Source organism: Chiloscyllium punctatum, unplaced genomic scaffold (assembly GCF_047496795.1).
Source record: "Chiloscyllium punctatum isolate Juve2018m unplaced genomic scaffold, sChiPun1.3 scaffold_198, whole genome shotgun sequence".
Taxonomy (NCBI): Eukaryota; Metazoa; Chordata; class Chondrichthyes; order Orectolobiformes; family Hemiscylliidae; genus Chiloscyllium; species Chiloscyllium punctatum.
In genome coordinates, this window is record NW_027309932.1 from 235973 (window position 1) to 248695 (window position 12723).

A 12723-nucleotide genomic window follows, 5' to 3' on the forward strand; every position below is an offset into this window, starting at 1 on the left:
AACAAAGCTGTTCAGGGTCCTGCCCTTAACTATCTACTTTTTCTTAATATTTGAGGTCCCAAAGTGAGACACCTCACACTTGTATGGATTAAACTTTACCTTTAATTTCTCTTCCCATATCTGAAGTTTATCTTTTTCCTGCTGCATTGTTTGACAACCTTCTACATTATTCACAACTGCACTGAACTTTGCATCATCTGCAAGCTTATTAACTCACCCAATTAGATTTTAATTCATGTCTCTTCTATATATTTGTATCATAACCAGAAGGGTTCCAGTACAGATCCCTGTGGAAAAAAGACAGAAAATGAGGGAAATGCAGAATTATTGAATAAATGAGGTTTTTTTAAATGTCAAAACAATTCTGATGAATAATCTCTGAAGTTGTGATAATTAATCCAATATTTTAATTCTCAATTTACTGATCTTAATGAATATCCAGTACAAACTGCTTTTAATATATTGAATCATTTTAAGTGTTGAGTTCTAACATTAATTATTATTTAATTGTCATTTCAATTCTCACACCATCATGAGATTCACATTTTAGTTGAATCCATTATTTTTAGTGCCAGTATCACAATGAAATATTAACATTCTTTTCAGGTCAACACACCTGCAATCAACCAAAGTTTTATCACCCAACACTCATAGTAACTATCTCATTCTCTTTCATCTGAATTCTAATATTAATGGAAAGATTATTAATCAGCCTTATCAATTAAGAGATGGCTAATTATTTTTCACTTCAATATTTCAGTTTTTTCCGATATACTGCACAATTACATTGCAATAAGGATTTTCTTATCAACCTTAAATTTGGTTTCAGCAATTTTAAAACTAATTATTGCTAATGTCTAACTGGTAATCATTGTTTGAATGCAATATATCCAGCTGTCGATGTGGAACAATGGCTCAATACATCAACTGACAAACAATATTGAACTCTACAATCTCATAATCTTAGCAAAATAATTTTCAGTGTGGAAGCTCAGTTGGATTGAATTGGCTTTGAGCAAAAATACATTCTGTGGAAGGGTCACTGGACCCAAAGTATTAACACTGAATGCTTCCCACAGATGCTGCCAGACCTGCTGAGTTGGTTTCAAGCAATTACTGATTTTGTTTCTGAGTTCCAGTATCCACAGTTTTTTGCGTTTTTGTACTGATTGTATTTCACTTCAATGCTAACATTTCTATATTTCTGATTATTACAAAAGAGCTATTTTTCACATTAAACATTATTTTAATTCCACGTGTTTCTTGTGTACACAAACCTGAATTAACAAATGTTTGATCTATTCTTTTACAATAAATCTTGAATTCTTAGAAATCACAATTTTGTGAAACTGAGGAAAGTTGTCTTTCGCTGAGTAGTCACGTTGAATGGCGAATGCTTTATTTCCAATTCAAGTGCGTTACAAAGCAGGTCAATGTTAATTTATGTATATGAATAACTGCTTCAAACATATTGAATTATTTGATTATCATGAGACTTATATTTATTTAAGATCATTGTCGCTTCGTTCCATCATTATTAGAAATTAGTAATTCTTTTTATCCTTTACACACTGGAGCTGTCTAATACAATCCTAGTCCAATTATCACGATAAATATCTGAGCAGATTTCCCTGAGAGTAACCACAATAAGTATGTGATTATAGTACTGCCCTTCCTGCATGGGCACATTATGGAGGGCTCTGATAATGTCTGTACTAATAGACCAGGAGGCAGGTGTTCAATTCCTACCTTAAACAGAGATGTGTCAAAGCACCTTAGAGTTGATTAGAAAATATCGAAGTGTCAATTGAATTATTTTTCAATCCAACATTTTCTCAACTTGTATCTGTTGTTGATTATAATGGTCACAATATCTTGAATTTATTTGTTTCAGGTCACTGATTAAAGTATAAATGTTATTAAGGTGAGGGGGAAAGTTTTAAAAGGGATCCGAGGGGCAGCTCTTTTCACAACGTGTGTTTGGCATATTGAGATGAGCTGTGAGAGGAAAGGCAGCGGCTGGTACAATTACAACATCTAAAAGACTGTAGGACAGTTACATGGATAGAAAACATCCAGAGGGATATGGGACAAACACAGGAAAATGGGACTAGTTTAGTTTCGGAAACCTGGCCGGAATGCCAAGTTGGGCTGAATGGCCTGTTTCCGTGCTGTATCAGTCTAACTTTCTACAATTCAAACTTGACTGTGAAAGGTAAAGGAAAGCAAAAACGGGTATTAATTCTATTTTGTGTCCATAAAAAAGTGACATGAATTTTAAATAATTGTGTCATATGAAATAGTTCACTCTTATTGTGATTAGAAATACAATGAATGCGAGCACTAAAGTGAAATATAATTGAATTAATTCAACTGTGTTTCCATGGTTAAAATAAAAATTGATTTTCACAATGATTGTGAGTTTGTACACTGCAATATATTCACATCAGTTCACGTACTGAGCTATTATTGCACATTTATACCCCTTACTGAACTGAACAATAGTTACACATTAGCAACACATAGATTTTTGAAAATGTATCAGTGCACTTCAAAGAAGGAGATATTTAATGTTGCTATGTGACTGTGCAATGTGTAGACATGAACAGCAATCATTGCAGTGAAAAGTAATTACAGTTCTCTGAATTTATAAGGCTGAGATTACTGTGATTATTCAAAGAGCAAAAGTCAGTTTTCGAAGCATGTTGGATGCAAAATCATTGATTCCATTGTGGAATACTTGACCTGAAAACAATAGTATTGTTACAATGGATTAAATGAAACAATGGATTAAATTAAAATATGGATCTGACTATACATGTTAGAAAGACAAACAAATTATTCTGTAATTATTATAAGGATAATGAATTCATAATAAATGTTGTAATCAGAACAAATAAGTTGACTCAACATTTTAAAAGCACTTTGCTCTGATGTTGATTAGACACCATTAAGATCGGTAAACTGAAGACTAAAATATAACAGCTGGATTGATGGATTGAGGACAATGAATGAGCCATTCAGTAATTATTGAAAAGAAATGACTTTTGCTCAAAATGCAGACAATACAGAAGGAATGTATTTCATTCAATTAGTTTACATGTAGAAACGTATGTTTTTAAATTATTTAATTTTATCCTGATCGATGTTCAAACATTTGTGTTTGAATTAGGAAGAAAATAAGGAGATAACGAAAGTTAATATCAGAGTGACCACAAGATACAGTCCATGACATTTGATAGAAAAAGGAATTTGCATAATTTTGTAATTATTGAACATTGTGAACCAATTAACTCCTCAGGTACTGAAGCAGTCCAACCCCAAGAACAACAAGATCTGGACAATATCCAGGTTTGGGTTGACAAGGGGCAAGTAACATAGATCCCACACAAATGCAGGCTGCGACCATCACGTATAAGAAACGACCTAACCACTATCACTTGACATTCAATGCTGTGACCATCACTGAACACCCACTATCAACATTATCCTGGGGATAATCATTGATCAGAAACTGAATTGGTCTCACCACACAAACACAGTGGCTACAAGAGTAATTCAACTCCTGGCTCCTGAAAGCCTGCCCAACAGCTACCAGGCACAAGTCAGGAGCGTGATGGAATACTCCCCACTTGCCTGGATTAGTGCCGCCCTAACAACACTCAAGGAACACCTGGCCACTTCCATCTCGAAGGACAAAGGCAGCAGCTAGATGGAAATACAACTACCTTCAAGTTCCCCTCGAAGGTACTAACCCACCCTGACTTGGGAATATATCACCATTCCTTCACTGTTGGTGGGAAAATGTCCTGGAAATCCCCACGCCAATGGTATTGTGGGTCAACCCACAGCAGGTAGACTGCAGCAGTTCAAGAAGACAGCTCAGCACCAATTTCTCAAGGGTAACTAGGGATGGGAAATAAATGCTGGGCCCAGTCAGTGACAAGCAAATCACATCAAATAAATATTAAAATAATGTCTGCAAGATCAAAACAGCTCCAACACTGTCCTAGCTGCAATCTCTGCCTCTTCTAATTCACAAAGATAAAAGGTTACCTTGCTCAACTTTCTCATCAGTACAGTATTCCCCCCAGCCCTCTCTTATACCAACCACAGCATTTCCATCACCAGCAGCAACTCCGCTTAAAATATTTTGTCAGTAACTTTTCATTAACTAGTTACTTCAATTACAATGCAATCTCTACAAACAGACCAAGTACCTTTTCGGCAACAACAAATTTTTGAACAACTTTTCTTGATCTCTCTCTGCCATTCTTTTTGGTTATATGAGGTAGGGAGGGATTGGATCACCACAGTGATGTAAGATATATGTAACACAGTGAGACAGGAAAGCTAGTATGGCTCACGTTGACTCTTAGACCCCACACAGTGGAACAACACATTCACTGCATAATAAACACAACACAACATTTCAACCCGGCGTGACAGTAATAAAATGTGGATCGGTTGGACAGGCTGGATTTGTTTCAGCCGGAGTTTGGGAGAGTGAGGGGTGACATGACTGAAGTGTCTAAGATCCTGAATGGTTTGTTAAGGAGGATGTGGAAAGGATGTTTCCTCTTGTGGGTCAGACGTGAACTCGAGAGAACTACTTTAAAATTAGATTCATCCTTTCAGGACAGAGATGAGGAGATTTATTTCCTCTCAGAGGGCTGTGCAACTTTGGAACTCTCTGCCCCAGAAGGTGGGCTCAATGAATATTTTTAAGACACAGGTTGATAGGTTCTTGTTAAGGGATGTTGGGAGAAGATGGAACACAAATCACTAACAGATCAGGCCTGGCCTTATTGAATGATGGAGTGGACTTGAGGGGCTGAAAGGTCACCTTCTGCTTCTTTCTCACATGACAAAGGACTAAGAGATTTGTTGAAAATTCATTCACTGGATGTCGGTGCCACTGGTTATGGGCAGCATTTATTACCCAGAGGGCAGGAAAGAGTCAACCACATTGCTGTGGGTCAGGGGTCACATGTAGACTAGATCAGGTAAGGATGGCAGCTTCATTCCCTAAAGGACATCAGTGACCGAGATGGGTTTTTCCTGACAATCGAGAATAATTTCATCAATAGACTCATAACTCTAGATGATTATTGAATTCAAACTGCTGAAACTGACTGACCATGTGGCTGTCAGTGAATCCAGCACAAGTGAATGGAAACCTTGCTCAGAGTCTGGTTCTGGAACATTCAACACAACCAGGAAATGGAAAGTGAATAGTTAGCTGAAAACAAGATCACTGCTCTGTTAGAGACAAAATCAATCAATGTTCAGTCACTGAACATTATTGACTCACAGAATGTGCGAACCTGCAGAATCACAGTAAAAGGGAAAAGTAAACAACATTCTTGGCAAAGACAGAATGAACCAACTGCTTGTATAAAAACAGCTCTGAACAAAGCGGCTGAATCCTCCACAAACTGATAAAACAGATTTGTAGATAGAGATTGGAATTCTTTAGAAAAAACCCTTTCCTGCTGATGGTGCGTGCTAGAAACCATTCTCAGTGTGATCTGCCACTTATTTCCCCCCACAAAAGCAGGTGTGTTGCTCACTTACAGACTGACTTACAGACAAAGGAAACCTGATCTGAGACTTGCAGGTTAATTAAGCTATTAGTGACAGTCCATTGCACACAACAAGAGCTTCACAACAGATTCTAGTGAAACCAACAATGCAATGAAAATGGTGAATTAGTCTTTATAATCATGCAGCCTCTCAATTAAAATAATCCCAGTCAACTTCTCAACATTTTAAAACTATTAATATCAATGAATATATATTTATTTCCATTCCTAATTTCCTCCAAAAATGTATCTGATTATTCTCTTCAAAATGTATTTTAAGTGGTGTATTCCAAATCACAATTCTTAGTACAAAACAACTTGCAAACTAAAATAGTTTTCATGTCAATAATGACACTAGAAACTTTGTTATGTAGTTTAACCATATTTCCAAATATTGTTTTGGTTCATTATTGCAGTGAAGCTAAAATTAAAGTCTATTTATTTTCTCTGATATCCTTCCATTACTTTATTCCCTAATAACAATGCCCATGGTGTAATGGGTGACAAGCATTAAATAAAATTGAATTTTCATTGCAAGAACTTGTACAAATAATCACTTATCATTCAGTTCATTCATTGTCGTTGATTATCAGTTATTTTCATTGTATGATCACGTTAAATTCACTTAAATAATCACAGTAGAATTTTCACCTCTATAAATATGTAAAGTGAATGTCAAATTATTAATATTTCAAGTAAAACCAAATTCACATTTTGTTCTGTTTGAATCCAGGAATGACAGGATGTGTTACATTATTATGGGAAACAGGAATAAGTGAAGGTGGTGACTCTCAGACGTGAGGCCTTAAAGCCAAAGGGCCAGGTGGTAGTTACAGTGGGGGAGGTACCTAGTGCCCCGTTCTCCTCAGAAGGCAGAGAGGATGGTGACACTGACTGGAACGGGTTAGATGACAAAGCACCCACGTATGGACAGAGGGACGGCGATGGGTGGGATGACCCACCGCCCTGTAAGGTCCAGAAGGCCCTGTCTATGGCACCACTGGGCATCAAAGCTCAAACTTGGACAGACAGTAGGGAGCAACAAAGGGAACTGACAGAAACCAAACCTGAACCGTTCACCCACTGAACGACAGATGTTGGTGAATGAACACCCGGCCTGATAGAGAAATGGTAATAGTGGGCCTTATTGGGACAATATGGATGAATTAGTAGAGGTACACAGTCTCACCGAAGGTGATGTACGGACCCTCCCTCGGCCCAAGATGCCCTGAAGTGTACAGCAGAAACTGTACCTGCAATGAGAGGATGGGGTGTGAGCCGGTTCCCCCCAGAGTACAGCTGATCCATGGCGCCAGGCATTTACAGATATTACAGGGACACACTGGGGGAGGGGACAGGCTGAATGGGCTAAAATAACCTTGGTGTCTCAGGGAACCAAGGGTAATATAGAGGATCATACAGAGAGGAAGCCTGAGGTGTGTAACGACCACAGGGGATTACCAAACCCCAACCTGTGGTGATGAAATTTGTTTGATGTATTTAAAAGACAACATGGGACACTATATAATTGTAATTATAAACATGGGACTCTCAGTGGGAGATCATTCTAACCACATTCTGAATTGGGCCATGAGAGCTGAGGCAAACACAGAAACACAGGGGAATAGCTGCAGTACAGGGAGGGTAATCAGACCCACAATGTTACAAGGGAAGCAGGAAAGGGCACATAGACAAGGAACATAGGCAGAGAGAGGGAGGTAGGTGTTCATATTGTGAGTGGCTTGTGTTCATGTAGGTATATGCATAGCCCATGAATATTCATTGACGTGCTGTTAAGGGGCCAACACTTGCATGATTCTAACACCGGAGCATCTTTGTCAGTTACTGATAAGGATTTATCCCTCACCCCCTCAATTACTAAAATGAGAGCAGTTGGAGAGGGAACCTAGGAAGCTGTTCATGTCTACACATTGCACAGTCACATAGAGAACCATCACAAGCCCTACCAGAAGTGCGGACATTAACCAGGGGTGAGGGAGGCAAAATGCACACAGTCAGCATGCCTTTGGCATAGTTCATGACTGGGCTGGGTGAAGGTATATCATCCTGACTGGGGGCCACATTGAGCATGAAGAACAGGTCAGAGAGTTAGTGGAAGCAGCTAACTTTCCCAGTGAAGCAGCAATAATGAAGATTAGAGCTGACAGGAAAGTAGAAACCCCACACCAACGGGGTAGTGAGCATGGGTGAGCATACTTACTGAAACAGTGCAGACATTTGAGGAGGATGCAGTGGCAGTAGCTACAGAAGCGAGAAAAGAAAGTTTAAAGACATTTCCAGAAACAGTCCCATAGCAGGAGAAACAGGAATGGGAAAAGGGTGGGGCAGTAATAGGACATAGGATGATCCAGCAGTGCCACTGTATAAGACAAACATTATTAAAACCATATCATGGGCTGGCCCATATTGAGCAGGATAAAATGCAATATCGGATGATCAACTACAGGGGTGTTCTGGAACAAGAAGGTTTTGTCACAGGGGTGTAGTCTGTACACAGTGTGAGCCAGGGAAAACAATCGGGATAAAATGGAGGGACCCAGTCGCAGGGACCCAGGGTCCCACGGGAACAATTACAGATGGATTTTACATACACCCCCATCCCAATCCCAGGGAAGGAAATCCTGCTGGGTCTTAATAAACAGGTTTACTCAGTGGGTGGAAGCATTCCCCTGCAGATTCTGACCAAGGGACACATGCTCCAGGAAACAAAGTTAAGCAGCTCTGTGGCTTGTTTGGTACTGAGCAGAAATCCCATCTCACATCCCACCCCCAGAGCTCAGGGACAGTAGAAGGAATGAAGCAGACACTGAAAGCTAGTCTGACTAAGGCCCTGACAGAGACAGGCCAGGATGGGTTAGTGTACTCCCCACAATCCTAATGAAACTGACGTCAACCCCAGCAAAGGGAACTGAGCAATCCCCCTTTGAATTTGGACTATGCAGCTGCCAGAGGGTACGGTAGTGGGAGGGCAGGAGATGAACAATGGCAAGGATAGAGTGAAACAATTTATGAAAGAGCTGACAAAGCAACTGCATGAGCTGAGAGGGGAAGTTGCAGACGGACAGAGAATCAGAGACTGGGAAAGGGAGCTCATAAACATCCGAGCTGACATCCCGAACCCAGGAGATCGGGTCAGGGGGGGAAATATTAGTGGAATGTATGAAAGAAACACATCCAAATGCTGGACTTGGCTGGGGGATCCACAGAATTCCAGAGAGGGAACTCTTCCATCCTGCATTAGTAAGGAGCTCTGAATAAACATTGGTCATGCTGCTCAGCACAGAACTCAAGGCTCCTCTTTGATATTTCTCCCAGTAACAGTTGTGCAGGGGCATGTTGGTGGCTGGAGGTCTGTGACCAGTGCCTCTGTTCCACAAGGGTCAGAGCTAGGACATCTGTCCTTTGTAATACATATAAATGATTAGCCTGAAAATGTAAATGATTTAATTAGCAAGTTTGTAGATGGCACAAAGTGAAGAAGTTGTGAATCGTGAAGAATGTTGTCAAAGGAAACACCAAGGATGAGATCAGTTGGAAGGTTATGCGGAGAAATTGCAGATAGATTTTAATTCAGACAAGTGTGACGTGATGCGTTTTGGGCGGCTCATTGTAAGGGCAATGTATACACTAAAAGGAAGTGTCCTGAGCAGCATTGATATACAGAGGGATCTTCAGGTGCAAGTTCACAGCTCCCTGAATGTGGTGAAGGAGGTGGATGGCAGGCTTGCCCTCTTCTGTCAGGGGAGTGAATATAAAACTGTCATTAGGCCACCTTTGGGGGATTGTGGGCTGTGTTGGGCACCGCATTATAAGGAGGATGTGGAGGCTTTGGAGAGGGTGGAAATGGGTTTACCAGGATGTTGCCTGGATTGGGAGAGGTTGGAAAATCTCGGATTGTTGTCTTTGGAAAGTCAGTGGCTGTGGAGTGATCCGAGAGGGACAAACAGAGTGAATAATCTGAATCTTTTTCCAAGTGGAAATTACCAATTCACAGGCCATAGATTTAAGGGGAGAGGGGGCAAGTTTAAAGGAAATGAAAACCGAAAGAACAGCAGATGTTGTAAACCAGAAAGAAAAACAGAAGTTTCGGAAAAAGCTCAGCAGTTCTAGCAGCATCTGTGAAGAGAAATTTGTTAACATTTCTGAGGAAGGGGGACCGGACCCGAAACATTAACTGATTTTTCTGATGCTGCATGACCTGCTGAGTATTTCCAACATCTGTGCAAGTTTAAAGGGAGTTGTGTCGGACAAGTTTCTTATGCAGGAGATGGTCAGTGACTAGAATTTACTTGCCTGAGAGATGGTAAAAGCAGAAACAATCACAATGTTTAAGAGGCATTTGGACAGACAGATAAACAGGCATGGGTTTGCAGGGATATGGATCATGTACAGGCAGGTGGAATCATGATCCACACAGACATGGTGGGCCAATTATTCCAGTGCTGTCCTGTTCTGTTTTCCAGGGGGTAGAATGTGTGGAGTGAGAGATAATATTTTGAGTGGAATATGTCTCTTCTTTAGAACACACAGTAAGTTGATGCATTTTGAGAGAAGCAATGTAGAAAGGGAATATATATTTGAATGGCACAGACATAGAGAGCAGGGCAGCACGAATGCGGGACAATGTGTACAAATCCTTAAAGGAGAGAGAACATAAAGTGCTTTGAGTAAACGTAAAGGATGCTGGGCTTCATTATCAGAGAGAATGATAACATACTCATGGAAAAGATGCAGACGGTTGACAAAGTTCTAGTTAGGTCATAGTCAATCAGTGCATCCAGTTGTGGTCACCAGATTCCTGGTCAGGATGAGGAAGTTAAAATACCACAGAGGGGCCTGTTCCATATTTTGCTTCTCTTTCAGGATGCATTGGCGACTCAAGGATTAAACATTCTCCTGCCAAAGGTCTTCCTGACGTATTGTAAGAGTACAAGGCCTGTACTCTTCCAATACAGACTGAACACCTCAGTAGGGGTGAGGCAGACCATATCTTTGAAACAGAACCTCTTGGAGCCACACATGTGGATTCTACCATAACCTCAGATAGAGCAATTTGCCCTTTCCAGACAAGACGGAGAGCCCTGGGCACAACCTTGTTAAACTGCCTCCTGCTCCCATTGACTTACTTCCCCTCCATATGAGCATAGGTAAGTGAATCCCGCATTTACTGAAGGAAGAACCCTTCTGCCTTAATCTCTTCCCATCAACACATAATCATGAACAATACGATAATCAGTTTCTGTAATCCATCACACATTATCACAGGACATTGGCATTCATCAAGCTTTGTAAATTCATAATTACCAGCTTTAAACTATGTAATTGCAATTGCCCATGTGACTGATATGCCTTTGTCTAATTCTTATTAAATATACTGTCTCTGTGGGTAAGGCAGAGATTTGTGAAGATGAGTCTGTACAAATAGACACTCGGCTACTTTAGAGATGCTTTGAAATCCTTGCCAGCTGTCCGATAATAAAGCTACTGCTGTTGTACAGAAAACTTGTGTCATCTGGATTTGTGGAACAAAATAGACATCAACATGGAAGGATATGAGTGATCTTCAGGGTGTGGAGGACAGACTTACTGGAGTGGTTCACTGATGAAGAAAATGCAGTCACTAGATTGATTTGAAGAAATTGCTATTTTGTTTGAAATAAACAAGTTAAATATATTTTTGATAGAGCTGTACAAGATTATAACAGACCTAGATATAGCAGACAAAAAATATCTGTATTTGATAGGTGATGGCACAAGAATTAAGACCAGATGTGAGGTTTTGAGACAGTGGGAGATGAGCAAGTGTTTCTGCTGACTGTATTGGCTGGAAATATGCAGAACATGTTGCCTATTATGGTGATGCAAGTAGAGAAGATCAATAATTGATATAAACAATTAGATCAGTTCTGAGGGAAATAAACTTGCAGAGTTTGGGGTACGTATGGGGAATGAGAATATTGGATTCTGCTACAGAGAGCCAGCTTGGATTTAATGGGGCTCTTTCTACGCTATAATGCATTTTATTTGGACTGGCTTAACTTGCTCTGGTCACCGATTAAGTTGTCATTTCGGTAAATCTGCTCAGTGTTGCTACTCAGACCAACACAGGCTGTCCCTCTCCCTCCACAGCAGGAGATAATGTTTACTGTTTTATACTGGGTTCTTTGGGGGGTAGTCGGAGGTGGGGGGGGGGGGGGGGTGCAGGCTAACGGTGTGTGTAACAGTCTGTCAGCATTTATCTGAAATGGAAAAACACCAGTGCAGCCAGACAACGGACCGACTCTGGAAATGTGGGGAATGACAGAAGGGAATTCTTTACCCATCCCACCTGGAAACTGGCCAAACCAGTCAGACTGGGGAGAAGCTGTTCACCTGCTCTGTGTGTGTGTGTGTGTGTGTGTGTGTGGGGGGGGGGGGGGGGTGGGGAGGGGAAGGGATTCACTTCGGCATCCATCCTGCTGAGACACCAGTCAATTTACTGAGAGCCACAGTTGAAGGATATTTTTCTCTTTTTCACGCCAAGTAATGAACAATGGTTTTGGCAGCTCATAAAGTTGTGCATATTGAGATCTTAGCTTTGGAAATGTTCACAACATTGTTGAACATGTACAGATTCACACTGGGTACAGATTTTTATTTTCCTTTATTCATTCACAGGATGAGGGTGTCACTGGCCCGGCAGCATTTACTGCCCATCCCCAATTTCCCAGAGGGCAAATAAGAGTCAACCACATTGCTGTGGGTCTGAGGTCACAATGTAGGCCAGACCAGGGAAGGATGGCAGCTTCCTTCCTGAAAGGGCATTACTGAACCAGATGGGTTTTTCTGACAATCGATGAATGGTCATCATTAGACTCTAAATTCACAAGTTTTTTTATTGAATTCAAATTCCCCCCATCTGCTGCAGCAGGCTTTGAACCCAGGTCTCCAGAACACTATCTGGGGTTTTAGATTAACTGTCTCGAGACAATACCACTCAGCCAAAACTTCCCCACATCGCTGTCCATCTGTACAGAGTGAACAGCGATATTCTGGTTCATCAGAACTGGGTAATCACACATACGTTTGCTCAATGATTGCAGAAGTTGGATGTTTGGCAATGATTGGCAATTGAAAT

The 12723-nt window shown here is 40.7% G+C and overlaps 1 long non-coding RNA gene across 1 annotated transcript in view; it reads right to left on the reverse strand.

The window, feature by feature from the left end:
- Positions 1 to 266: 266 nt before the first annotated feature.
- LOC140471904 (uncharacterized) overlaps positions 267 to 12723 on the reverse strand; it is a 65057-nt gene continuing 52600 nt past the window's right edge. The window contains exon 9 of the long non-coding RNA XR_011957255.1: positions 267 to 287. This is a non-coding gene — a long non-coding RNA (uncharacterized lncRNA). The remainder of the gene's footprint in view (positions 288 to 12723) is intronic.